This window comes from Phocoena sinus, chromosome 3 (genome assembly GCF_008692025.1).
Source record: "Phocoena sinus isolate mPhoSin1 chromosome 3, mPhoSin1.pri, whole genome shotgun sequence".
Classification (NCBI taxonomy): domain Eukaryota; kingdom Metazoa; phylum Chordata; class Mammalia; order Artiodactyla; family Phocoenidae; genus Phocoena; species Phocoena sinus.
Window position 1 is genome coordinate 149,155,305 of NC_045765.1, and position 24,958 is coordinate 149,180,262.

Genomic DNA, 24,958 nt, shown 5'->3' on the forward strand with positions numbered 1-24,958 from the left:
TATTAAATTGATGATGTCTTTTATGAAAATTGGCATCGATTGAGCAATACAGCAGAGAAAGTACATACTGCCTCTATAGGAGGCAGACTAATGCATTTCCTCACCCCTAGGGTACCCACGTCCTAATCCCAGGAACCTGTGCATATATTGTGTCACATGGCAAAAGGTAATTAAAGTTGCAGGTGGAAATAAATTTGCTGAGCAGTGGACCTTACCATAAGGAGGTTATTCTAGATTATCGGGATGGGCCTAATGTTCCCACTAAAAAGTAGAAGAGAAATGCAGAAAGGGAAGTTAGAAGGATGCAATGTGAGGATTCAGTCTGCCTTTTTGAATTTGGAAAAGGTGATCTTGATCCAAGGTGTGAGGGGAACCTCAAGAAGCTGGAAGAGAAAAGGGAACAAATTCTCCCCTAAGGCCTTGTAGAAAAGAACTCAGTCCTGTCAAGCCCTTGATGTTGCCAGGGGAAACCTGTCAGACTTCTGATCTACAGAGCTGTCAGACACTAAATGTGTCTTGTTTTAAGTCATTCTTTGTAGTATTTGTTACGACAGCAGTAGAAAACCAACACAGTGCCCATCTTCTGAGGGTTACCCTCCTAGCTGTCTCATAGTCCAAGCAGACAGGGTGCAAATCGAGCACCTATGACCACAGACAACACTTAATTTTTAGACGGTGTATTTGGCCGAGGAAGAATATTTCCTGAGCCTCCATTACAGAAATGTTACGAGTGTGACAACCAGTCTATCGACAGGACTGCATACAGCTGTTGAGGCCAATTTTATAAAACCCCAAGCCACTTCCTTTCCAGGAAAAAAAAATGTTAGCTTAACATATCACATGAATCTATTTTATATACTTTGATAGTTTTCACAATAATTTTAAATTTTACTCAAATTGTGATAAACATCATGCAGTTTTCCATTTTCTGCTTGACAACGTAGAGATAGGGTCCCTAGATCCATTGTTCAAAATGCTGTATATGTATATATAGATATATAGATAGATATAGATTTACATATTTAAATTATATGTATAATTTAGCCTTTTGAAGACAGGAAAAAAAGAGGCAACATTTGGGTTTAGTTTTAGAAATATATGGCTATATTCACTTATGAATTTGCCCTACTGAATTGTAATGTGCTTTTTCTTCCTTCCATCCTCTCACAAGAACATTCTTGCTTTGCTTGCCAGCATTTGAAGAGGAATGAAAGAATTAGTTCATAAGGTGTGAAGCAGTAGGAAATTCCTTCCTAAAGTTGTCATGTTATCTTTCTGGCCACCTGGCCTATATTCTGACACGAGAGAGACCAGTTTAGTTTATTTAAAGCTTGAGCACATCAGTTCTTCAAGAGAAGGCTAAGAATCTAAAGGAAGTACTTCACTGCTTCACAGACAAGTACTTCACAGACAAGAAATTACTGTGACCTTGACTACATGTTTCATTAATAGTGAGATATTTTCATTTCAAGTGTCTTTTTATATTAAAGCAGCAGGTTGTGTTGAACGTGAAACCACGGAGAGAAAACGTGACATATTTAAGGATTGTCACTTTTCATTATTGTAACTATTGAGACTATTTGGTTTATTTCCAGAATGACGATGTGGTACGTATTAGAAACAGCAACCTAAAATGTGGCAAACATGTTTTAAAAAGGTTTACTTTTAAACTTTTTAAAAATATATTTTTCATCTATCAAATAAAGCACTGGCTTATGAGTAATTATTTTAATTTTTCTCATTTATCTGTCTCCTCTCCCTTAAAGAAGCACTGCTAACCAACTTCATAATGAATTAGCATATTGCGTCCTGCTGTATTAAAATGTGGCATGTGGCATGGAATCAACAAATTTAAAATTCTTACAAAATGGGGATAATACAAGCAAGAGTCAACACACATAATTCTTACCACGAGAAGGCACTGTTTTAAGCATTGTTTATGTACTAATTCACTTAATTGTCACAAGAGGTCGGAATATCATACTTGCATTTTACACAAGACAGGTGAAGTAACTTAACCAGAGTCACATAGTGGATCTGGTAAACATAACAATCTTGCTAATAGAGAAATTTTCTTTTTTGTGCTTTTACCAACGTTTATATTAAAATTAGTTTAGGTCTTTGGTTGCAAATAACAGAATAAATGCAAGAAAGAAAAGGCAAAACAGTAAAAAATACATATATTTTAAGGGCATAGTAGCATCTCATGGAACACAAGGATAGGAGGTCCTAAAAAAGACATTGGAACCATGCAATAAGAAGCACTGAGAATCTTTATTTCCACCTTTCATTTCTTATCTTTCTCTTCTGCTGCTTTAGTCTGTCTTCTCTATAGACTAGTCTTTTCTGTTCCCTTATCTTCATGGTCCATAGAAGCTAGCCACCATAACTCTCATGACCTGTCTCTTCATTCCATGACCAATCCATATGAAGCAATTATATATTCTTATGCTAAGAAATTATATTGGTCAAACTTAGCTTAGGTACCCATCTCTGTCAAAACAGTTCTACTGTTAATAACTTCATTTTGAAATAGCTTGAATATAAGAAGTAGAAGAGAGGCAATTGACTAGAAAATTCCATAATTTAAGTAACTGGAATCTTCCAATGTAAACTAATATATTTTAATATGCTAATGTATAAATTATATATTGTTAATTCAAGCTCATGTGATACCAACGAGAGGCTGATGATCTCTTTCTATGCAAATTATATGACTAGACAAAAGAACATCAAAACTAGAATAAGAAGCTGTTCTTTGGCTTCCAACTCCCCTCTAACAAACACACACAAGGCTTTCCACAGAGAAACTCAATAATATGAAGAATATTTATATTGATTATATTAAATTGATATACACTTGATTGATACACATTTTTTTAATACAATTTGGAAAAAAATATCGCTAAGTGTGAACAAGCAATTCATTAAAATCCCATGATTCTTCATTCTCTGTTCTTTGGTTATATGGAAATTCTTGATTTTTTAAAAAATGAATTCCATTATTACATATATATGATAAAAAATAAGCAGGTGTAATTGGAACAGACCAGCTATGGTACTTCCTTCTACACAAGTATCATAAATATTTGAACAGTATCTTCCTGACTAGATACTGTTGGAAGCTTAACTATGAAAGAACTAAATTCTGCTGAAACATAAATCTTATGGATTTGGGGGCTTGCAACACACTCTAGAAGACTCTCAGTGGCCAAAAATAGTACTAAGCTTATGGGAATGGTAGGGTTCTCTGTGGGGTAGAGGGATTAATTGTGTCAGTACCAGCAGGAGATAAGACCATGGCCATGGGATGGTCCCATGTCAGCAGAAGGAAATGAAAGTTCTCTCTGAGGGAAAGCATCATTAATTTAGGCACCAGGTTTCCACAGTCAAATATCACACACACACACACACACACACAATCACCACTAACAAGAATCTGTGGGACAAAAAAGCCACAACAGATTTAGACTCTCATGGACTTCAATGTTGACATTTCAAGAAATGAATATAAATTAACTTTAAACTCTATGAGGAGAAAAAGGTAGAATAATGAAAGTGAGCCAGCAACAAGTAAATAAGGGGGGAAAAACCCACAAAGTACTATATGGATATTATTCTTTTAAAAAATGAAAAATAAGTAAAATGAAACAATACATTGTTTAACTGTAAACGTGATAACATATAAATAAAAGGGCTTCCCTGGTGGCGCAGTGGTTGAGAGCCCGCCTGCCGATGCAGGGGACACGGGTTCATGCCCCGGTCCGGGAAGATCCCACATGCCGCGGAGCGGCTGGGCCCGTGAGGCATGGCCGCTGAGCCTGCGCGTCCGGAGCCTGTGCTCCGCAACGGGAGAGGCCACAACAGTGAGAGGCCCGCGTACCACAAAAAAAAAAAAAAAAAGAAAGAAAAAAAACAAAGAAAAAATATATATAAAGGCCAAGTATGATAAGTTTAAAATTCAGGTTGTTATTACCTCTTGACTGGGAAGGGAGCTATCAGGGATTTGGAATCCTGAAAGAGGAAAGTGTTACATGGAGAGTGATAGGGTTCCTTGTAGTAAGTTGCAGTTCTTAAATTGTAGGTTCTCAGGTACTCTTTTATGCTTCAAAATGTATATGCATGCCACAAGTATTTTGTATATATATATCAAATATTTAAAAATAATAAATAAAACTCTTAAAAAGGAATATATTAATTATATAGGCTAATATAAAATTAAATACGGTTTTATAAACTAACTTTAAACTTTGTACTTTAGATTACACAGGAGCACAAGGTCTAAATGGGTATCTCCCGGGGAGCCATATATTCCTGAAGGTCCTGAAAATTTCTCTTTTTTCTTCTCCCACTCTTCCTCCTCCCTCTCCTCCTTCTCCTTGGTGGTTACCATGAGAAAACTTTAAGTGTCTACATTTACTTCAATTTTAAGTTTAAACAATGTAGTATATTCTGCATTATTTCAACAGTTACCTTAGAGCTACATAGTTAATTACAACTATAATGGCACCATTACAGAATGAATTCAGTAAGTGGATTTATTTTATGATTTATTAAGTCAGTGAATCATTTTACGTTTTAATGGTTTCAGGTTAATGGGAAAGAATGGAGGCCGAGGAAAAAATAAATAAAATATTCTTGCTAAGCCAAGGTCAAGTGACCTCATGGTATAATCATTTTAGAGTAGTTTGAATAATAACACTAAAATTGATTCCAGAATGGAATCATCACATACCTAAAACTAGAATAAGTATGTGGAATTCAAAAAACCCATGTTGGTGTGGCAAAATTGTTCTTGTATTTTAAGAGGTGATTTAGTTTCAGCAAAACATTATCTGCCACATTACATCAATTTATTATCTAATTCCTCAATATTTAATGTACTTTAAATTTAGTAATTTTTTTGGTTTTGTAGTTGTGTAAATAGTATAATAGTTTCTTACTAGTTTCGTGTTTGTGTATACATAATTGACTTTATGATTAAATAATTTGTCATCACTGAAAGACTTTTTAAAAAATTAAACGTATGAGTAGTTTAACATGGTTGAGATCACCAGATTAAATCTGGAAAAGCTCTGTTAATTTTCAAGAGTGGTGTATTTCTGTTGACTTCTCATTTCAAAATCTGAGGGACTCATAATTAATAGAATAAAAATGCCCAGCTCAAATCCCCATTATAACATACTAAAAGGAAATTAAGCCAGTACTATTAGGTAGCGGGCAAGAAGCAAAACATGTTTTATGCTCCTACATTGAACATCGTATCATGTCACTTGTTAAATTTTTTATAAGAAAATTTGGAAGATGTTATGTGAACTTCTCATTAGAAAGGTATTATAACTAGTTCTGTAAAATATGACTAATATTTTATATTCTTACACAGCATTCCAGCTCACTGCATTTAGTCTGTCACATTCAAGATAGTCACATTTATTTTGATGAATTGATGAATGAATGAACAAATGAACAAATAAGTGAACAAATCCTGCAGGAATCTATTTTATATCTTCAACATCATTCTCTTTCAACAGAAGATGTATTCCAGGATACTGTCAGAAACTGATTGTCTCTTTTGGTCTATGGCCTGATTCTTTCATGCTTCCTTTAATCTCTTCCTGTTTTCTTGCTCACATGCTTCTTATAAGTGCATCTGGATATAATTAAGTATCTAAGATGCTTTCTGAAGCCAGTGTCATTTCACTATTATATAATAAAGACTTTAAGTAGAACAGCTTAAGTTTGACTCTAATGTGCAGTAGATATGACATTCCAAAGATGAATCACCATTTGAAGAATCTACAAAGAAAATTTAAAATAATTAAAATAAGTTGATCTTAGTGTTTTGAATCCTCTCACCTCAAGTATATAAGGGATGAAGAGAAAGAAAGGAGAGAGGGTTTGGGGGGAAGAAGATATTGGGAGGAAAATATTTTTGAATAAACATGTGATGTGATATTCTCTACCTCCCCTCCTCCAGGTAGGATGTGATATTCCTTCCCTCCCCTTCTCCCTCTCTCTGCTTAAACATTCACGTGGGGCGCAGGCTCTCACAGGGATCTATAGAAAGCTTGATGCGTTACGCCTTCATTTGGGAGGCAGGGTGGACTAGGGTCTGACTCTCACCTTGGAACTCTTGCGAAAGAAAAAGGACTTAATAACTCTTCGGAGAGTGATGCTATTTTGGGGTCGACCTACATACACTCCCTGGATACGTCCTAACAATAGATGAATGCCTATAGGGTTCTCTCCTAGCTGATGTGAACTGCGTAGAGAGCAAGCCATCCTGACTTCTGTCCAAGAGCGCCACCTGGAGTCACGGAGGGAATGAAGCAGCAAGAAGCTGAAGGTGCATATTTAGAGCTCAGGAAAGAGTGGCAAAGGGCCACCTAGAACAAAGTCAAGAGAAAGGCAGGGGGGGGAGAGGTGGCCTGCAGAGAATGTCAGAAGAACTCAGAAAAGAAACCCTTGCAAAATATGTCAGGAAATTAGAGCTGAATGATGGTTAAAGTAAGATCTGTCCTTACCTTGAAAACAGCATCTAGAAAAGAGGGCAGGGAAGGAGTTGTTTGTGAGAGAAGTTTAGCTGAATAAATAGAGAAGCCAACTCTACCATTTTTAATCTTGAAGGCATCCAGCCTGAAAAAGGCTGGTGTTAATATAAAGTCCTAAAAGTACGCTATTAAATCAAAATTCCTCGTGGTGATGAATATCTTGGACTAAACATTCTAATTACTGAATTGTGTCTGTGAATAACAATTTAAAGTATCCCTAGAAGAAATTTTATCTAAGAGTGGGCAGGAGACCCCTGGCAATTACCACACTAGGTATATTTTAAAGGGGCAATGGGTGATCAAAGTAAATTTCCATTTTGGATACATCAAAAAGAGTTGTTCAACCTCCAGGTTACATAAGAAAATGTAAAACTTTTCTTAAAAAGCTAATTCAGTTCTCTAAACTGTCAAAATAAGGGGCTGTGTTCTTTGACAAGGTTGCATTTGGTTTTATTTCTATTTCCTCTATTTCTTTTGGATTTATTGCCCAAATTCTGTGTCTCGACCAAAGCTGAGAGTGAGGGCAAATATCACTCTCACAAAAATTCTGTTTTTAAGAATAAATAGGAAATTTTAACAAGCACTTGTTATTATCACAACTTAACTTTTAAACATTTTAACAGTTAAGTATTGAAAGCTTAATGTTATAGCAAAGAACAGCAACTTCCTCACTGTCACCTGCCAGATTCCTGTTGTAGACACTGCAATGCACTTTTGAAATATTAGACGCTCATTTTCAGCTAAGGTCAGGGAGAAGCAAGTTTTTTTTTTTGTTCCTCCTTTATAGTGAGTGTCTGAGGTTGTTTTATCTTTTCTTTAACTTATGGATTTGGAGATATCTTCCATGGTGAGATGCAGTTTAATTTAAGCAATCTGACAAGTTAACACTTTATATACTGCTTGCAGAAGAGGCCATCTGAATACATTTCCAAACAGAGTTAAGGCTGTAACTTTCAGTTGTTTGCTTTAAATTTCTTTTATATTTGCTCCACTTGCTGCTTTAAAAAATCATCTGAGGGGGCTTCCCTGGTGGTGCAGTGGTTGAGAGTCCGCCTGCCAATGCAGGGGACACGGGTTCATGCCCCGGTCCGGGAAGATCCCACATGCCGCGGAGTGGCTGGGCCCGCGAGCCATGGCCGCTGAGCCTGCGCGTCTGGAGCCTGTGCTCTGCAACGGGAGAGACCACAAGTGAGAGGCCCACATACCTCAAAAAAAAAAAAAAAAAAAAATCACCTGAGTGCTCAGTCATAGGTGTATAAATTTGGCAATGGTGCCATTTAATTGTTTATCAAGAAAACAAAATCATCTGGATTTTCATCTGTGTTTCTGCTTTCATTGCACACCCATTAAATTTAACATCTTTGCTACAAGAGATATAGATGAGGTCTTTACAATAGGTCTCATGAAAGAAGTGCACATATTTTGGAGATATATCAATATCATATTTCATCAGCAGCTACCAGCAGTTGAATGACTTCTTGTATAAGTGTGCATCAGTTGTTATTGAGCTCTGCTGTGTTAGTATTGCTGTTTGCAAAGTAACATATTTAAGATTTCTATTGCTCAAGCAGCCTTTTCACACTGTAATAGCAGCTATTACATCTTGTTTGAACATTTTGTGTAAACATGACAAGATACTTACAAAATGTTTTCCATGTCATTAGGTTTACTTAGGGCTAAGGAATATGAGGAAGATGGATTGGTTACCAGCTGGCTTACAAACAGTATTTTTACTTTCTCTTTTGCTGTGATATAATTGTTTTATGAACACATAACTGCAGCATGTAAACAAAACAACATATATGCTTTTGATACTTGGATTTATCTTTATCATATTTATCTCATTGTGACAGGAAACTGATTTTCCATTCTATAAATTTTTTTCAATCGTATTGCCGTGTTGTTAGTTGAGTAACATCCTAAAATCTCTCATCAAGCAAGTAAACAGAAACTCAATCGTAAATTGATGACACTTTCTACATAAAAATTCATTCTACATTTCATAATATCTGATGTGTTATACATTTAAATAGCACAGTTTATTATATAACTAACGTTAGGTAAGAATTTTTGTGCTACTGCAGTAATTTGAAGAAAATATCGTGGTAGCACAGGGGAACCAGGAACAAAAAATGCACTGGTGATGGAAAACTTTTGAGGGAGGAGATATTTTAATTTGGTCACAAAGAATGAGTAAGAGTTTTACAGACTAAAAGCTATAAAATGACTTGGCTCTGCCCTTCCTCCCTCTTTTCCTCCTTTTTTTCCCTTCATTCTTTTTATAAACTGTACCATTGGTTTGGGTTTTCCAAAGTTTCCAGATGTCTATGAATAACTAGGGATTATTCCTTCATGATAGGAGTATGTGTTATGAATGTCAGACATAGTGTCTCAAAAAGAACATTGAGTATTCTCATTTCTTTTCGTGGACTGTTGGTAAAAGAATCGATTTAAAAAAAATTTACTATACATGGTTATTTATATTTCACGATTAAAATGATCATTTCTGGTGACTGTCAAATTGTGTCCAAATCCTGGTCTCACTACATATCAGTTACGTGATTTTATGCTATTTTCATTTTGTTAACAGTGGAAAATAATGGCATTTACTTGATAGAGTTATTGTGAAGCTAGCCCTCGTCCCTGAAGAAGAAGCAGGAGGCCAAGAAGATGGTAAATCCCCTGTTTGAGGAAAGGCCCAAGAATTTTGTCACTGGGCGGGACTTCCAACCCAAAAGGCACTTCACCTATTTGTGAAATGGCCAAGCTGCATTGAACTGCAGTGGCAAAGGGCTGTCCTCTATGAGCAGTTGAAAGTGCCTCCTGCAGTTAACCAGTTCACCCAGTTAACCAACCCTTGGACAGCCAAACAGCTACACAGCTGCTAAAGCTGGCCCACAAGTACATATCAGACAGAAAGCAAGAGATTGTTGACTCTGCCTGAGAAAAAAGCTGCCAGCAAAGGGGATGCCCCCACGAAGAGGCCACCTGTTCTTCGAGCAGGGGTTAATACTGCCCCCACCTTGGTGGAGAACAAGAAGGCTCAACTGGTAGTAACTGCACATGATTTGGGTCCCGTTGGGCTGGTTATCTTCTTCCCTGTCCTGTATCTTAAAGTGGGCGTTTCCTACTGCGTTATCAAGGGGAAGGCCAGGCTGGGGCATCTAGTCCACAGCAAGACCTATCACCATCACCTTCACACAAGTTAACTGAGAAGACAAAGGATCTCTGGCTAAGCAGGTGGAAACTATCAGGACCAGTTACAGTGACAGATATGATGAGGTCCGCTGTCACTGGGGGAGGCCATGTCCTGGATCTGAAATTGGTGGCTCGCATTGCCAAGCTGGAAAAGGCAAAAGGCAAGGAACTGGCCACCAAACTGGGCTTAATGTATACTGTTGAGTTTTCTGTACATAAAATACAAATTCTCCTTCAGCCAGTATTGATTGAGGAAAAAAAGAAAAAAAAAAAAACTAGCATAGAGTATTTCCATTAACACGTATGGCTTACACATGTTAAAATAATCCATTGATTTCTTTTATACATTTATTTGTTTGTTTGTTTTTGGCTGCGTTGGGTCTTTGTTGCTGCGTGCGCGCTTTCTCTAGTTGCGGCGAGCAGGGGCTACTCTTTGTTGTGGCGTGTAGGCTTCTCATTGCGGTGACTTCTCTTGTTACAGAGCACAGGTCTAGGTGCGTGGGCTTCAGTAGTTGTGGCTCATGGGCTCTAGAGCACAGGCTCAGTAGTTGTGGTGTACTGGCTTAGTTGCTCTGTGGCATGTGGGATCTTCCCGGACCAGGGCTTGAACCCATGACCCCTGCATTGGCAGGCAGATTCTTAACCACTGCGCCACCAGGGAAGTCCCCCAAAATAATCAATTGATAGCTAACTTTGGTGTATATGCTATTTTTGATATTCACTTCCCTGGTTCTTCATTTTAGATCAAGAATTATACCCTTCTCCTTTTTATCTTTCTCACATGTTCTTTTTTTTTTAAGGCTTTAAAAAATAAATAAATTTATTTATTTAGTTTAGTTTTGGCTGTGTTGGGTCTTCATTGCTGCATGTGGGCTTTCTCTAGTTGCAGAGAGCAGGGGCTACTCTTCGTTGTGGTGCGCAGGCTTCTCTTGTTGTGGTGGTTTCTCTTGTGGAGCACCGGCTTTAGGCGCACAGGCTTCTGTAGTTGTGGCTCGTGGGCTCTAGAGTGCAGGCTCAGTAGTTGTGGCCCACGGGCAGTAGTTGCTCCATGACATGTGGGATCTTCCCGGACCAGGGCTCAAACCCATGTCCCCTGCATTGGCAGGCGGATTCCTAACCACTGTGCACTAGGGAAGTCCTCTCACATATTCTTTACAAAAGCTTACACTGTGCTTTTCAATATCATTTCAAGAAAGTACTTATTTCTCAACAGTCATTCAGTATGCAGAGATGCAGTAGACTCTTGACTCTAAACCTGTAATTTGTCTGCATTTTAAAAATACTAGAGGCTAATATTTTTCCTTTCAATAAAACCAATGTCACCTTGTTTTTCTGTAGAACCATTAAAAGGTCTCTATCAGCATCTTTACCAAAGATGCTTCCCTGTCCTTGTAATTCGTGCTTCAAATACTTTGCTGATTGTGCGTTCACTCAGATGATATTTTGAGTCCCATTTATAGTAGATCTTTGTCCTTTAAACTAGGTGTAAATCTGTTTTCCCCTTAAACGTAAAACATTTGGGAAATGTTAATCCCAAGCATTCCTTGTCACTGTTCTCTTTCACACTTCCATTGCATTGTGCCTTTAGAAACGGGAAGAGTTGAATGTGTGTGTGTATATACATATATATATATATATATATATGATTGTAGATAAATTAACTCTACAGGTTTTTAAGAAATTTATATTTAATGAGAAAGAGAAAGAAAGAGACAAAAAATTAGTTCAAGAAGCTCATACCATTACATGTCATGCTGTAGAGTGGTGATAAATGCTATGGGGATATAGGAAGCAGAGAGGACAATAAGTAGTGACAGAGAGTTGCTATTTTTCGCTAGAACTGACAAAGTACTCCTCTCAGATAAAGTCACTTTTAAATAAAACCTTGATGAAAGGGAGGGGATACCTATGTGACTGTTTGAGGCTCCAGCATTCCAGGTAGAGGGAACAACAAGTACAAGTCCTTGAGGTAGGAGCATGATTAGGAGAGTGTTCAAAACATATAAGGAGAGGGCTTCCCTGGTAGCGCAGTGGTTGAGAGTCTGCCTGCTGATGCAGAGGACACGGGTTCGTGCCCCGGTCCGGGAAGATCCCACATGCCGCAGAGCGGCTGGGCCCGTGAGCCATGGCCGCTGAGCCTGCGCGTCCGGAGCCTGTGCTCCGCAACGGGAGAGGCCACAACAGTGAGAGGCCCACGTACCGCAAAAAAAAAAAAAAAAGAAAAAAGAAAAAAAATACAAGGAGAATAATACATCTGGAACTTAGTAACTAATAAAGATGATAGCAGTTTAAGTCTTAATGTCAGCCAGGGAGAGAAGGTGTGAGAGACAGTTCTTCCTGAATGTATTGAGTTGAGCACCTCTGCTTTTGACAAATGTGTGTGTGTGTGTATATAAAAAATAGGGAATTGGAATATGACACCCCAAAATATGCCCCTTATTTTGAGCTAAAATCATTTGAAGTTCAACAGAGGGAAAAGAAGCTTTCCCAGAGTTTCCCTTATCTGACTAAACCTTTGAGATATGAGGATTGCCATATATCCCCTCTCCTGGGAAGTTTCAAGACCACAATGAAGAGGAAAAGTTGGCACTGAAATGGACCAGCATAAACATTACTCCATTAATTTCCCCCATATGTTTGCCTTCCCACAGTTTGCCACATTGGAAGCCTAAAGTCTTTTCTTTTGTCTGTCACTTCTCTACACATTTATCGTTAACATTCTAGATAAGCTAAATTTCTAACCATTCCTTTAAGTTACTCATCACTGAGTTTCTCCTGCAAGGATGCACACTACACACTCTAGAAAACTCCATTTGTTTTTTCTCTTGTTAATCTGTCTTTTGTCAGTGTAATTCACAGGGCCCCAGCCAGAGAAACTAGGAGGGTGGAGGAAAAAGTTTTTTTTTCCTTCTCTACATTTTTTACCATCTTTAAATGAAAACCATAGATTGTTTAACCAATGTATGCATAGTGTTTTTAAAGGTAATATACTATCCTAACAGTAATATGAAGAAAAAATAAAAATAAAGTAACCTATAAAAGTATGCATTTCAATACAAAGGCACAGCTATACTTTATGACACAATAAAGCTGCTAGATGCTTGCCCTCATATGTAGAATTACTGTGACCCTTGCAGCTATGCCTGTAGTCTGTATTGGCAACTCAGCACTACAGACACTTTGGGTTACGGCTTTCTGATTGCTCAAAAAAGTGAACAATGCTTGCTTGGCAAAGTTTTGATGAAAACACAGTCCTAACTTCACCTGATTTGCATCATTTTTGTCTTCTCTGAATGGGAAAGTAATTTACATTTAAAGTGGTGTTTGGGTCTAAGCCAGGCAATAAAAAATACTGAAACATGCAGAGCAATTCTTTGTTGTGTGGTATTGTCTTTGAATTTCAGAACTCCTGCTCTCTCGCCTTACCAAATACAGTGTGTCATAGTCAGTAGGATAAACAAAGCACTTCGAAAAATTTCCAAAATGCTCCCTTGCATCTTGAGAAAGATCTTAGTTTTCGTCTATTCTAAGTGTAATGGGAAACTGTTGTAGTCTTTTTTTTTTTTAACATCTTTATTGGAGTATAATTGCTTTACAATGCTGTGTTAGTTTCTGCTTTATAACAAAGTGAATCAGTTATACATATGTTCCCATATCTCTTCCCTCTTGCATCTTGCTCCCTCCCACCCTCCCTATCCCACCCCTCTAGGTGGTCACGAACCAATGAGCTGATCTCTCTGTGCTATGCGGCTGCTTCCCACTAGCTATCTATTTTACGTTTGGTAGTGTATATATGTCCATGCCACTCTTTCACTTTGTCACAACTTACCCTTCCCCCTCCCCGTATCTTCAAGTCCATGTTCTAGTAGGTCGGTGTCCTTATTTCCATCTTACCCCTAGGATCTTCATGACCTTTTATTTTTTCCTTAGATTCCATATATATATGTTAGCATACGGTATTTGTTTTTCTCTTTCTGACTTACTTCACTCTGTATGACAGACTGTAGGTCCATCTACCTCACTACAAATAACTCAATTTCATTTCTTTTTATGGCTGAGTAATATTCCATTGTATATATGTGCCACAAGCAATCTTTAGAATGAAAAATGGAGCTGGAGGAATCAGGCTCCCTGACTTCAGACTATACTACAAAGCTACAGTAATAAAGACAGTATGGTACTGGCACAAAAACAGAAATATAGATCAATGGAACAGGATAGAAAGCCCAGAGATAAACCCACGCATATATGGTCACCTTATCTTTGATAAAGGAGGCAAGAATATACAGTGGAGAAAAGACAGCCTCTTCAATAAGTGGTGCTGGGAAAACTGGACAAGTACATGTAAAAGTATGGAATTAGAACACTCCCTAACACCATACACAAAAATAAACTCAAAATGGATTAAAGACCTAAATATAAGGCCAGACACTATCAAACCTTTAGAGGAAAACATAGGCAGAATACTCTATGACATAAATCACAGCAAGATCCTTTTTGACCCACCTCCTAAAGAAATGGAAATAAAAACAAAAATAAACAAATGGGACCTAATGAAACTTCAAAGCTTTTGCACAGCAAAGGAAACCATAAACCAGACCAAAAGACAACCCTCAGAATGGGAGAAAATATTTGCAAATGAAGCAACTGACAAAGGATTAATCTCCAAAATTTACAAGCAGCTCATGCAGCTCAATAACAAAAAAACAAACAACCCAATCCAAAAATGGGTAGAAGACCTAAATAGACATTTCTCCAAAGAAGATATACAGATTTCCAACAAACACATGAAAGAATGCTCAACATCATTAATCATTAGAGAAATGCAAATCAAAACTACAATGAGATATCATCTCACACCGGTCAGAATGGCCATCATCAAAAAATCTAGAAACAGTAAATGCTGGAGAGGGTGTGGAGAAAAGGGAATACTCTTGCACTGTTGGTGGGAATGTAAATTGATACAGCCACTATGGAGAACAGTATAGAGGTTCCTTGAAAAACTACAAATAGAACTACCATACGACCCAGCAATCCCAGTACTGGGCATATACCCTGAGAAAACCATAATTCAAAAAGAGTCATGTACCAAAATGTTCATTGCAGCTCTATTTACAATAGCCAGGACATGGAAGCAACCTAAGTGTCCATCAACAGATGAATGTTGTAATCTTTTGAAGAAAAATGACATGATCAGATTTATATTTTAAATGAATCATTCTGTTGATTAAATGTTAAGCTTTAGGACATGAGAATTAAAAATCACAAACAAATGGAATATTTTATATACTTTTTGTTTGTTTTGTTTTTATTTTACCCTCAATATTTCAGAATAAGATATTTTAGGGAAAATACTGAATTCATTTAAAACAAAAACATTTTACCAATTGTTCTGTTTATAATACCTAGTTATCAAATTTAAATATTATTGTAGGGAACTTCAGTTTGACAAAGTTCAAGGATGGAGACAGTTAGGAAAACAGTCCAAAACTGCAGATTTGGAATTGATATTCTTGAGTTCTAATAGTGTCTGTATTATTAACTGCTATGTGAAAGTGGGCAGCAGCTTCTCCACACTTATACATATAAATCTAAAATTGTGTTCTACCTCTTAATGACCCCACATTATAATTAACAGTATATTTGGGAGGTAAGTAATTTCCTTTTTCATTGCAAGAAAATACATAATCCAGCAATGAACCAAAATAATGGGGATCATTTTGGCTTAAAAATGACTTTCTGTTTATCCTTCTCTCTCTGACTGCTTATATCTCCTGATACAAGCTTTTCCACACCATAATTCATCCTGACCAGGGTAGCCAGGAAGACTACTCAAATCAAAGAGATATGTGGTCCCAATGGAGACAGCACTTCTCTCTGAACCTAATATCATACTCGGTTGATTCAGAAAACGGTGTTTAAGAGAGGTGTTTTTTTCCTAGGCCCAATTCATCAACTATATCAGAAAACTTTTCACACTAAAAACCTGTGCTTAGCAATAAATCACTCAATAGTATCTTAAGAGAGGAAAAGAAACGCTGCATTAGTTGTTTCAGCAGTTAAATCAGTCAGGAAGGACACACCAATTGAGGAATTTTAACAGTCAAATCTTATTTATGAACAATCTGCTAAGGTCACCATCAAGGTTATCATTAATGCTGTATATGAAAGCATTTGATTTGATGTTAATGTCCAAATATTAACATATAGTATGAAGATTAGTAAAAATGTGGGTCCAGAATCAAACAGCAATCGAATATAGTGTTAGGGGATGTGTGGTATTTTCGTTTAAAAGTGGGGACTTTGGAGGTTGGCTATCTGGGTTTAAATGTTAGCTCTACCACTAACCAGGTGTGTTACCTCAAGCAAGTTATTTTTCTTTTCTAAACCTCAATTTCCCTCTCTGTAAAGGGATTTCTAACTACATGTTTGTTGTGAGAACAAGATAACCCATGCACTTAAAATATATTTGGTGAACAGGAACTCATAGATAAAGATTTGGCACTACTGCTATAATTTAGAAGATTAGGTGTACTAGATATTTATGTTTCACTTTAAGAAAGAGGGACAAAATTTTGACACAGGATGAGTGGGGATATATAAGTGTTTGCTACATGGTGCTGAAAAGATATATTTTTCCTGTTGTATAACTGTGATGCTTAAATAAGTTTTTCTTTCTCTTTTAAAGTGGAAGAGCTCACATCTGAACTTAAATTTCTTTCTGCAGAATAGGCAGCTTTTATTGTCACAGCAGGGATTAAGGACCAGATGTGTTTGTTGACAGCACATAGATTCTTAAGTACACTTGCATACATGGCTCCAGTTCATGCCCTTTTATGAATTTCCTAGTATTTAAAGACAAAAAACAATGGTCATTGTTAATTTGATGGCAACAATTAATTCTACAAAGTCCTAGAATGGAAATGAGGAGATAAGAAAAAATTACCATTAAAAGCAAAGGAAGTTAGAGTATGGAGATTATTTAGAAAACAGAAAACCTCTGCTTTCACTGAAGCCATTTAAACAAATTTACCCAAATTAGGATATTTCACTAAATAATACAAATAACGGCATCCATTTTAAACTTCAATTTTAATAGACATCTTTGGTAGAACACATTAAAATTTCCAGAGAAGGTAGAATAAAGAAAGAAGTTATAGACATTTCCTGGTAGGTGAGACAAAATCTTATTCTAAATCTAAACATTAACAAATAGGCATTAAAGTTTTTCTTAAAAAAAGAGGTAGGGAAAAAGCTAAAATAATCCAAGATACTTTATTATAGTTGACAAACTGTAAAGAAACACACAAAAGACAAGAACATTGCAGAATAGTTATCATATCTTCAAAGATTTTAGTAATACTGTTTTCATGGTCCTTGAGAAACAAAGGCAAAGAAGATATGGCTCCTGGCTTTAAGTTTAATGTGTTGGGAAGCAAATGAAGAGTTACAAGAACATTGATGAGAATTAAACTGCAGGTATTTATACAGTGCTGAAAGACTAAAATTAATCAGCGAAGAGTTTGATGGGAAATAGGAGTTAATGGAGGGATGAAGTCAGGGAAAGAAACATTTAAATTTAATTTTGAAGATGCACAGTAGTTACTCAGGATACTCCAGGAGACCTGTGTTATAAGCAGAGAAAACAGAAAAAAAATATTTGCAAGTCTGCAGTGACACTTGGGAAGTTATAATAGTCTGAAATGAATAGAAGGTACATTCAATGGAGTGGAATGGCCAGAGGATGATAAAAAAGGAAAACATGAATATACCTGGCCTTCACGTTTCTTACAAAGAGACATTAGAACTCTAGTGCCTCAATGCTTAAAACTGTTTTCCAGGGCAATGTTTTTCCACTTCCTGATGAAAAGTCTTCCCTTAAAGCACTTTACTAACCGCCCTTCCCACAGCATTGCTGAACCGAAGCCCCGTCAATAGAAGACAGCTTATTGCATTTTTCTTTTTTCTTTTTTTTTTTACATCTTTATTGGAGTATAATTGCTTTACAATGGTTTGTTAGTTTCTGCTTTATAACAAAGGGAATCAGTTATACATATACATATGTTCCCATATCTCTTCCCTCTTGCATTTTTTAAAGGTGAGTTAGCATGTAGTTCCTTGGGAGTGATATTTTCCACCTTCAATCACTTGAAAGTATAAAGAGCTGATAGATACTTCTTTACTGAAGTCCATTTTGATGGGCAAAGACATATAAAAGATGCTAGAGATGAGGACATTTCCAGCAAGAGAATGAAACAACTATTGTGAGTAAGGAGAGAAGTCTCACTTTTCCTGTTTGGTCTCTGGTGCTTATCGTGTTCCTCAGTAAAGCTGAGAAGAGAATCTGCCTTTTTATTTCTTTATTTTAGTTCATTCACACAGTTTTTCTGGAAAATTTAAGCTAAACCTTATTTATAAAGTTAAATGTCATCCAACGTTATGGTAGAAAGACATACCAAAAAATAAAGTAAAATTATATGTCAAAATGAATGGTGTTGTCTTTGCAGACTCATGTTAGCCTACGAATGCAGGAAAATCAAAACTTGCTATTACATTATTAGAACTATAAAAACACTATTCATCAAACTGAATTTTGGGGGGAGGGGAGGCCCAGAGGAGGATATGAGGACTAGAGTATTACTTTTTATGGTTGTTAACTCCTCTATTTTATGTTATTTGTCCATCAGGTGTTAAAGACGTTATTGTGCTTCTGTTGTTCAATATCTATACTGTAACTTTTTGCTGTTTTTTTTTCTGAATGATGTTCTTATCTGTTAGTGCAGATAGAGTTGTCAGCAGCGATAGTAGCAGAAGGAATCACCATGATGTTCTGGAAACGTTTGTAAAGACAGAAGGGTCTGAGAATCTCAGGAGGGCTGAGGACTCTCTCTTCAGCTACCATTTACCCAGACACGTACTTGGCAATATTGATTAGGTGCTTGCTATTTATCCCGTGACTTATTTAGGCAAGGGTATGCAAACCTGAATGAAAGAGTCCAAAGCCCCAGCGGCGGCTCCACCGCGGAGTCAATTCATGCATACACCAAGGTTGCTGAGGCCACAGTTCTCCCCTCCTCTCCCTTGTTATTAGTGTTGGTAATTAATTTGAACAAGCCCCTCACCTCCACTTCAGAGAGGATGGGACGAGGGGAAGTACTGAATATGAAAGTGAAGGTGACATTAGGGTACTACTAAACCAAATGAGTTCCCTATAAATTCATGTTTCTTTGAGAAAGATATTTACCTTTGGTGGTGTCACATTCAAGTGTTTCTATTGCTAAGAATCTAAAAGTCAGTGTAGACCATACTGCAGTACTAATGGCTTTAAAGCAAAGTTTTGAGATATCTAAAATCAGATGAAGGAGATGGGCTAGGATTGATAATTTTATTTGTCTGAAGATAACTGCTCTCTATGTATGCTCTGCCTTAAAATTAAGCCCGCACATGTGCATATTATATTTTCCACAACATATAATATTAAAGTATTTCTTTTATATTTTGGAATGTAAAAATTAAGTGGGTATGCCAGATATATAAATGTATTCCAAGGCAAAGTACATGCAATAGTGCATAAAATAAAGGGGCTCCAAAAATTCTATTAATGTAAATATATGATCAGTATAGTCTTTAAATATAATATCTGATATTTCTTTGAGATATTTGAGGTAACTTGGCCTGCCTTATGAAAATAATCCACTTGCAAAAACTATTCTGTGTGTTACTAAATGTCAAATGTTTAAAAGGAAGTATCTGCCTAGTTTATTAAAAGTCAATTAAGCAAACTTATGTTTAACTTTCTATTAATACGTCAGTGAAGCTGCACTGCATAAGGGACAGAGGATTTTATCACCCTGGTAGAAGTGGGAACCTGAAAGCTATTGAGTACTATAGATTTCCCAATGTATCATAATTATAGAAACACCTGTGTTAAATAACTCTGAGTTGATCCACTCTAAAAATATAGAGTGCTTAATAGTCCTGAGAAGCAAACTCATTGCCAACAAGCCACAGGTGTTCACCACAGGAAGCCATAAAAAATGTGAAGATGAAGGATGTGATGACATTTCCCAACTCATAATATATATATCCCGAAATGAACTTACGCATCTATAATTGAGTTGGGTTTTTAAAAATTGTTAATGTGGCATTTAGGTTATTTTTAAAAATAAAAAGCCATAAAATTTCCAAAATGTGCATAATATATTAGTTTATAAAATTGGTTGCAAAGGGATAAAATCAAGCTAGAATCAAAGGTTTAATTTTTAAAACTTTTTTTCTTATTAGTGATAGCACTTGAATTGCCTGTTTCCTATATTGAATCTAAAGTTTATGCAGATAAGTAATTATGTGAATGAATCTTCATTATAATAAAATACAGCTTTTTGAATTTTATTAATTCAAGTAACAGCCATCAGATGGACTATTTACTGCAATAAAAAATTATAATCATGTTTCACCTAAGATTTTGTTATTGTTCATATAAAACGTTGTAACCACAGGGAGCTGTAATCAAATTGCTCTGTATTTCTTTAACATGTACACTAATCTTTCTAGTTAATTCCATTCAGCATAAAAATAATACGTACTAATGCATTTCGCAAGCTTTATTAATGCCTTCCAGACATTCATGTTTGTTAACTGAACACATTTGATTATCTATGCTGATGGAAGACTACAGAAGCACGGATAACCAAAAATAGTATGTGGGCTTCCCTGGTGGCTCAGTGGTTGAGAATCTGCCTGCTAATGCAGGGGACACGGGTTCGAGCCCTGGTCTGGGAGGATCCCACATGCCGCGGAGCAACTAGGCCCATGAGCCACAACTACTGAGCCTGCGCGTCTGGAGCCTGTGCTCCGCAACAAGAGAGGCGGCGATAGTGAGAGGCCCGTGCACCGCGATGAAGAATGGCCCCCTCTTGTCACAGCTAGAGAAAGCCCTCGCACAGAAACGAAGACCCAGCACAGCAAAAATAAATAAATTAATAAACTCCTACCCCCAACATCTTAAAAAAAAATTTTTTTTAATTAAAATAGGTAATTCAGAAAATGCTGTGCAGTTAAATGCACATACACAGAAACACATTCACAGATGTTTGTTCAAATATATCTCCCCTTTGTCAGTCTTGTAAGTAAGTGATCCAAAGTAGTTGATGAAAGAGAAGTGGTTTCTGCCAAAGTACATGCAGATAGTAAAATATGTGTCACCATCTGACTAAACATAGAAAGAGAAGAATGTCTCTGTTTCTACCTCTAGGACCTAATCTATGAAATTATGATTCCATATAAGTAATCCAGACTTTCCTCTAGGTTGGTTCCATCTGAGGCGGTCCAGTTGTAATACCAGGGTGTTACCAGTCTACAGGGAAAAGTATGGGTTAAGGTTATAAGCCAGTTTGATTGGTAATTCTGACCAGTAGACCAGAGTCAGCACAGTGGACTATAAAGCAGAAACAGAAATAATTCCAAATTCTGATTTGCTCCGGATGTGCAGGCTCAGCGGCCATGGCTCACGGGCCCAGCTGCTCTGCAGCATGTGGGATCTTCCCGGACTGGGGCATGAACCCGTGTCCCCTGCATCGGCAGGTGGACTCTCAACCACTACACCACCAGGGAAGCCCCAAATTCTGACATTTTTAAAGTATATTACTAAGGTTATTTGTTTAACTACATCAAAAAAAAAATGCCAGTGGTATAAATAAGATAGAAGTTTACTTCTCTTTTGTGTTAAGCATGACGTTCTAGGAGTGGCAAGGTGATAGGTTTCTTTGCTCCATCAGGTCAGGTAGGCATCGGGGCTTCTTGTACTTTGTTGTTTAGGCCCCTACTGCCAGTCGCCTCGTGACATGACCAGAGGTGGTTCACCACAACCATGTCCACTTCTCAGCCCGCAGATGGGAGAAGAGGAAATGGAGGACCAGCAGTTTCCATTCAATGAAGGTGACCTGGGAGGAGCCAGTATCCTAGTTCCCAGAATTTAAACACGCATTCCAAGCTGGCTGCAATGGAGGCTGTGAATATAATCTCCAACTAGGGGCTCATTTACTCAACTAAAATGTGGGAGTTCAAAGACTAAAGAAAGAAGAGAAAAATTAATATTTGAAGATAATTACAGTCTTTCCCAGAAGAGCTAACAAAGAGGAAAGATTACAATAAATTATAATGAATAGCCAGGACATTTTTTCCGCAAGAAATGGTTGAAATCAGGTGAGATTCTGAGGAAAGAAAATGAGACTACCCCTACTGATTGTAAGAAGTTCCCTATGGAAAGATTCTAAAAATGTTAAAAGGTCCCATTTCCCTGTTGAAACAGTGACCATCATTGTTTCTAATAAATGAGGCACTATATTCTGAAAAAATTTGTTTGAATTTCATATTAAGTAGAAAGTCAGAGCTTAAAGGCATAGTAGTGTTCGTATTTTCCAGTGTTCTCCAAGATATGTTCCCTTGGATACTAGTCCAGTGAAAGTGTTATTGGAAAAATTTTTTTCTTATCAAATAGGTTTGGGAGACATTGACTACTATATCTCCAATTAGACAGTTATAAAGTCTAAGCATATTAATACATATTGCAACACATAGTAAAGAGAACTAATTAAATGCCTTATTCTAAATGCATTAATCACATAATTTTTATTCAAGTAGCACTTATCAATGTATTTTGACATAGCCTTTTGAGGAAACTGATCTAATCCAAACTCTTTATTTTACAAGATATTATAACAAATGAGGACAAAGCATTTATATACCTTAATGAGAACTAGATAAGTCAATTAACCTAACACCATGCAGTGAAGTCGCAGCTTTTAGTATAAACAATTTATTGATTTAATCCAGGTGCTCAGCAGACTATGGTTCATGGGCTAATTCTGGCCCACTGCCCATTTTTTTTTTTTTTTTTTGCAGTATGTGGGCCTCTCACTGTTGTGGCCTCTCCTATGTGGGCCTCTCACTATTGTGGCCTCTCCCATTGCGGAGCACAGGCTCCGGATGCGCAGGCTCAGTGGCCATGGCTCATGGGCCCATCTGCTCCGCGGCATGTGGGATCTTCCTGGACCGGGGCATGAACCCGTGTCCCCTGCATCGGCAGGCGGACTCTCAACAACTGTGCCACCAGGGAAGCCCCCCACTGCCCATTTTTATAAAAAAAGTGTGATTGAACAGTTGTACTCTCATTTATTTATTGTCTATGGCTCATTTCTCACTGCAACAGCAGAGTTGAGTAGTTGTGACAGAGATCGTATGGCCCACAAAGCTTCTAATATTTACTATTGGGTTTTTTACAGAAAGAGTGTTTGTTGACCCCTGATTTAATTCATTCAGAAATATAAGTTAAATATGAGTCAGTATATCTCAAGTGCCCCAGTATATCTTACTTGGAGAAGAAAAACAATTTGACATGGAATTGAATTAAGCTCGAGGAAAACTTGGAAGCAGTAATTATACTTCTCTCAACATAAGTGTTTTTTTCACAAAAATTATTGGTGAGCAATTCAGATGAATAAAATTTAAGATCTCTCAACTGAGTTTTATCTGTTACTTGAAACCACTAAACTCCATTGGTGCCATTGTATTAAGCATTGATGATGTGGAGATGAATGAGCCATAGTACCAGCTCTCGAGTAGCTCACTGTCCAGCAGAGAAGATAAAAAAGAAATCCATCAAGTATTATATGATGACAAGATGTCTAATAATGTTCACCAAACTCTATCTAAGAAAGGGGTATGCCACATTATTTTAATGTAGCTTTTCCCCCTTTTCTCTAACAGTTAACATATACATCAGGTACTGTTCCAATACACTAACTCATATAGTAATCACAACAACTGTAAATATATTGCTTCTCAGTCTGAGAAGACACAGATCTAAGGGGAGAAAAAGTATTTTACTCAGAGAGAACAGAATGTGCGATTCAGTACAATAGAGGTGCTGAAACAAGAGAAAGTGAGCAAAACTTCTTAAGTTTTCCTTTCAAATGCAGTATCAAGAAGGATAGGAAACAAGAGTGTATGAATCAACTCGGGAGAGCATCTTGTCTAAAAGATTTTGTCACAATCAGAAGAAGGATAATAAAAAATGTCAAGTGTCAGAGGGCAGATATTGATGTAAGGTAAATTCAGAGATAATTCTTTTTTTTTTTTTTTTTTTTTTTTTATGCGTTACGCGGGCCTCTCACTGTTGTGGCCTCTCCCGTTGCGGAGGACAGGCTCCGGACGCGCAGGCTCAGCGGCCATGGCTCACAGGCCCAGCCACTCCGCGGCATGTGGGATCTTCCCAGACCGGGGCACGAACCCGTGTCCCCTGCATCGGCAGGCGGACTCTCAACCACTGCGCCACCAGGGAAGCCCCCAGAGATAATTCTTAATATCATTATTTTAGTTTAGCCCATTTTTATTTTCTGGCATTAGATGTGGTGAGATCATACTGTGAAATTTCTGAGTGTCTCCATGATGGTTTGAATTACTTCACAAAGCTCCACATGATGGATAATTCCCTCAAACTATATAGTTTATGTACAAGCTGGCATTATGTGGATAGACTGGCATTGATAACATAGCAAATTATCTTAAGGGATTATCTAGTCTAATATCTTAATTTACTCAGAGTGTTTAGGCAAGATTTATAAAACTACACAGCTAATGCCATCATTATGATTTCCAAAATATTAGAAAATCTTTATACTTCAGTGTACCGACTTATATTAGTTATAATACAAAGTTATGTTTTACTGAAATAGAGTATTCTTACATTTAAAATGTTGATTCTATCTTAATTAACTACATCTAAATTTATGGCTAGTATTTTTGAAAAGCATTGTTTGGAGTAAGACATTTTAAAATGCCATTGGTAAAGAATTCAACTTGTTAAAAGTCTTAAAAGATGCATTTCAGTAGACATAGAGATAAATGTATAATTTTGGAAGAACAGTCTCTCAAATTGTATAAAAGTGAAATGAAAATAATTTCTGCCAGTCATAAAATTAAGCAAACATATTTAGTTACATAGTAAAGACAAGTTTGGCAAACTTGCTAGAAAGTTTGCAAGTTTGGCAAATTTCCTTGCTAGAAAAGTAATCAAATATTGAGATCAATAAATATTTACATGATACCTGGAAAACCAGAGGCAGTCTTTCTCCTGTACCTTAGACTGAGTACAACTAGGCTAAAGAATAATGTCCAATTCTGAACTCTAAAATTAACTTAAGAAAAGA

At 36.9% G+C, this 24,958-nt stretch overlaps 1 pseudogene; it reads left to right on the forward strand.

Moving 5' to 3' along the window:
- The first annotated feature begins 243 nt into the window (after nt 1-243).
- On the forward strand, nt 244-18,684 carry LOC116751125 (annotated as a pseudogene).
- Nucleotides 18,685-24,958: the final 6,274 nt, after the last annotated feature.